This window comes from Loa loa, assembly GCF_000183805.2.
Source record: "Loa loa unplaced genomic scaffold supercont3.269, whole genome shotgun sequence".
Lineage (NCBI taxonomy): Eukaryota > Metazoa > Nematoda > Chromadorea > Rhabditida > Onchocercidae > Loa > Loa loa.
Genome location: NW_018108449.1, coordinates 63186 through 68663, shown reverse-complemented (window position 1 = coordinate 68663; position 5478 = coordinate 63186).

The window sequence follows — 5478 nt, the reverse complement described above, 5'->3', positions numbered from 1 at the left end:
ATTCATGCCAGTTGACACAACATTGTGACATTAACCAAAACCGGTTATTAATATTATTAGCTTATCAATAAATGTATCAAAATCAAAATAAAAAGAGGAAACAAAATGAGGTAATAATTTTGCAAAAAATGGAAGTTTTTCTACTCTTTTTCCTCTTTCTTTCATTAATAGTTCTTCGCATTTTCTTTTCTACTAAAAAAAAAACAAAATGAATGAATGATATATTCAAACCAAACACTCTGTTTCTTTCTGGTTTAGATGAAAATAATCCAATGATTAGTTTGGAATGAAATACACGAAAGGAAATCCATCACTTGGCCAACATTTAATGAAAAAAAAAGCCAAGCAAAAAAAAAACTCCCAAGATTATTCATTCATTTGCATATCATGGAAAAATACCTTATCATTATTTCATATCTGAAGCAAAAGGAAACGAAAACTCATTTTCTTTTTATCTTCCGATTCTTAATTAATGGAAGCGAAAATTTTTAATTAACAATTTCCCATTTTTAACTGATGAAAGAAAAATTTTTTTTTCAAATTGATAATTAATCATTTCATTTCAACAAATTCAATTAAGCAAGTTGAAGCTAGCTTATTTTTAATTTCGAAACGTGTTTTATCCAGCAGCCTCAGCAATGTTTTTTTTACCATCATACTTCAATTTTTCGGATGTATTTCTTTTGCTGCAAATTAATTTTTCATTTTTCTTTCTTTGGATTAATCATATTTCAAAGTCCTTCTATATCAGTTATGAATATTTTCTTATGGTGTGATTATAAAATTTGCAAAATACAACAATTAATTTTTCTTTCTGAAATATAAATATTACGATAAAAATTTAAGTTGAATTTAAATTGGAAATGTTCCCTATCGCCATGATATTCTATATCACTCCCAAAACAAACTAATTAAAATGAAAAAAAATGCAACGGTTTTATTTTAATGCTAAATCAGTTTAATTTAAGATGGAAAAACATTATTTAAACATAGAATAAACAAAACTTACTCCGTCAAATTAATTAACAAATCATTCCTTTAACTGCCCTATTAATCCTACAAATTATTTCTTCTTTCAATCAAAATTCTCAATTTTCGTAATTCATTTTGAAATTTCATATTTTTTAACAGTATCTGAACATATTATTAATTTAAATAAGAGACGATGACAATAAATATTGTCAAAATCGATAAAACGATAATTATCGGCATACTGGCTTTTCCGTTTTTGCATTTTTTTTCTTTCAGGGAATTAATTCCAGCGTTAAGTAGTTCAACTTTCAAATCTCTCAATATGAACATTTTCTAAACAATAATTTGTGACATAATATGCAAAATGGCCTGTTTGATAATATGCGTTGATTTTAATTTGATTTGTTGATAAAAGAAAAAAGTGAAATAAAATAAAATAAAACGAAAATCTTTCCAAAATATTTTAGAAATGAAATGACGTTCTCATCAAAATAATCATTATTTCATGCTAAAATGTTTTCTTTACCAGTTTTGAACTACACTTTGAAGTAAACAACACTATCAAGTTCTCACGTTTTCATTTTAGCTCTATTTTCTCCCGTTCAATTCCTTTATATTTATAAATTAACAAATTATTAAAAGGATAATTTAATTGGGAGGGAAATTCTTTCTCTTCATTTCTCATTGTACCATTTCTTTTTTCTTCTTTTTTTTCACTAAACACCATACACTGGAATATTTGAAATCATTATCGAAGATCTAACCTACCTGAACTAAGCAGTAATAAATATGTTTTGAATTTGCATGAACTGGGCAGCAATAATAACTATACGTTAGATATACGTGAATTGGGCGGCAATAGCAACTATACGTAAGATTTACGTAAAATAAGCGAAATTATGCTAGAATATTAAATAAAAATTATCCACGGCTTAATTTTCATTAAGTGAGCTATCGTCTTAGATGAATCATTATTGTGAAGAAATCATTTTTCGAAATGGGATAATTTTTTTTTTTTTATTTTGCAATTTCTAAACATCAACTATTCCTGTTTTATTAATTTTATGACATAAGCAAATATGTGCAGTAAAATATGCGACATAGGATGTGATCAACTGGTTTTCAACATAGTTTATGATGTTTCAGATCAAAATTCATGAGAAGTAAGAATCAAGTTTTAGAAATGTACATTCACGTTCTCATAACCCTAAGGTTATCAATCTACTTGGTTGTTTATTTAGTTGTTAATGATAGACGAGTGAACTTTCCATTTTAAAAATTTCATTCTACTACTTAACAAATGTCACCTAACAACCAATTAAATCTTACTAAATATCATCAGTGCAAATTTAAAATTTAATTTGGAGTGCTTTCATGTCATAGTAACGAATGGTTTCGCATCACTAATTCTTTTTCATTTATATCATCATCTTACATGAATTTTTTCACTTTTTATTCAACTATTTGATAGGACTCTTTTTTTTCTCGTTTTTTTTTTTTGAAATCGACTGAAATAAATGAAACATTCAATTATTGATAATTATTTTGTTCATTCATTTATATGCAAATCGATTAATCTATAATGTTATCTTATTTAAATTAAATATTTTCCTTCATTAAGAAAAGAAAAAGGAAAAAACAAACAAACAGTTTGCATTTTATTTTCATTTTTTTTCAGGAATTTTTATCGGTAATTATATTAATATAATCATTCTTTAATTATTTTCAACTTTCCACATACATTTTTCTTTCCACTTTATCTTTTTTTTTTTATATTCCATTTTTAAAGGAAATTTCACAGTCCCTTGAAATGCTCCTTTTGGATAATTTTTATGATATTTGAAACATTTTATCATTATGCATCACTCCTTACTTTAAAGAAAAAAAAGAAATTCTCTCAAATGGTATATTATTGAAACTGAAAAGTACTTCAAATGAAAAATACAATCCAACCAATTTCATCCTAATACAAAAAATGATAACGACTGATAAATATAGCAAGTACTTCTGGGAATTGTGTTTAAATTGAGAACATATTGTCACTTACCACTGATTAAAATTGGATAATCCTTGTCATTAATTACCGATTTGAATGATTAAATGATATATACATATATAGACATTAAAGGATTTAGCAAATACTCATTATTGATTAGTTGTAATGTTATCACTATTATCACTACAGAGATATTTTGATTACCAACACGATTTATGTTTCATTTATTGTGAAATGATAAATTTTTATTTCGAGAGAGAATGATAAGAGAGCGAATTTGAGTTGATGCAGAAAATAGAAAGTGTTTGATAAGACTTTGACGAATAAAACATGAGGACAGACAGAGGATGACGAAACTAATAAAATGAAATAATTTGGTTAGAATATTTGAGCAATGATCAAAGATGAAAGAGAAGAAAATGTGAAATCATTGAGTGTGAAAGAAAAAAAAAATGTGAAATCATTGAGTGTGAAAGAAAGGTTACTTTAATTGGTTAATTTTAAATGTTTGAAAAATATGCAAAGTCGTTCAATACTTACAATGAATTTAGACTTAATAAAAAAAGAAGGAAACATTTCAAAAAGAAGGAAATATTCAAAGAAAAAAGAGAAAAAGAAAAAGAAAAAAGAAGAAAGAGAAAGAAGAAATGTAAGACCCTACAAAAAAAGAAAAGAGAAATGCGGAAAAACATGAGACGGGAATGTAATTTGATGAAAAAAATTGCTTATGCAAATGTCTTGTACCAATGCTAAGAACCTAAAATAGCTAAACCATTTAACATTTCTTTTCATTTTTATCAAATTTTTCTTTACTGGAATACTGTAAAACTGAAAATCTAAAATGAATGATAACAAGAAATGGTGCAGTAAATGATTAAAATAAAGGATTGGAATCTTTGATGAATTCTTTACTTTCGATCACTTTTTCAACGATTGTTTTTATTTTTCATTCATTCATTTATTTTTCTTTTTTTAATTGACTGATTGTCATTTAGTTGATTATTGATTATTAATTAATCATAGTTATTGATTATGATTATGATCATTAATTATGATTATTATTATTGATTGTTGATTATTGATTATTGATTATTGATCACTGACTGTTGCTATTATTAATTATTGTGATTATTATTATGATAATTAATTGATTGTGATTATCATATCATTTAGCACTTGTTCTATCATCTATCTTTTCATTTATTCAATTCTCCATCATATTATCTAACCATTGCTTATTATCACTATGTTGAATAGCTAACCTCGACATATTCTGATAAAAATTGAAATTTTTGAATCACTTCAACACTCAGCAATTATCTTTTTTACCCTATAATTAGGATGAGGGAATTTGCAATTCACTGCATCGTAATTTCTTAATCATCAGGTGAATTTTAAAAAAAATGCCTGATCATGCCAAGCGTACGTCAACAAAATCATTAACACCTAAATCATTAACACCTATTTTTATGTCCTATATTAGAAGTGTATCAGTTACTGGGATGATTCAGATTCACGTAGTTCAAAGTTGAAAATTGTGATGTTCTAACTGAATCAACAAAACAATGAAATTTGCTCTTGACAATTCTGTTATTCAAAAATATTCAAAACATCGTTGTTCCATTTCAGATTTCCTTTCAATTCCCATCAATTAATGAAAAGTTTCTAAAGTATATAACTTTTTTAATTTCCTTAATTTCATCAATTTTTTTTAATTTCTTTCCAGCTTAATGCTATCAAATTTTGAATTCACTATCATGGCTGATTATCATCAAACTTTGCCAGTTTTCTCATATCATCATATATTTTTGGTTAATAGTTTTGTTCCATTTTTTTGTAAGTTATTCATTGACCATTATTGATAAATGATTATATAAACAAAAAAAAAAAAAAAGTAGAAATTAGGAATGTACTTTTCTTCTTTTCAAGTCCTCCAAAAAAAAAAAAAAAGTGTAAAGGCAGAGACTTACATTCCAATTTATTTTTATATTTGTTTATCAAATATCCAAAGAAAAGTATAAAATAAAAAACAATTTCATATTTATGATTCATTGATGAAAGACAAGATCATTTCGGTAAAAAACATTGGAATGGTACTTTGTTATTTTCAACTTATTTATCAAAAAAAAAATCGCTTACAACAAAAATCTTTCACTAAAAATTTTTTGCATTTTCTTTTTTTTTTCTTGTCGCTTTTCCCTCCCTCGTTTATAAGTATTTAAACTTTGTTATATTTAAATTTTGTTTTAAATTGTTAGTTTTAGTTTATCTCAGTCTTATTTTATTATGCGTTTTCCAACAAAAGTTAACACTGAACTTTTCAAAAAAAAGAAAAAATAATAAATGGAAAAATTTTGAGTTTACTTTTTATGATTCATAAAATTTTTTTTTTTCATGTCAAACAATTTCTTTGCCATTTTTTTTCTATTCCTTGAAAAAATGATTCATGCAAAAAATCTTCGGAACTCTTGTTTATATATATATATATATATATATATATATATATTATA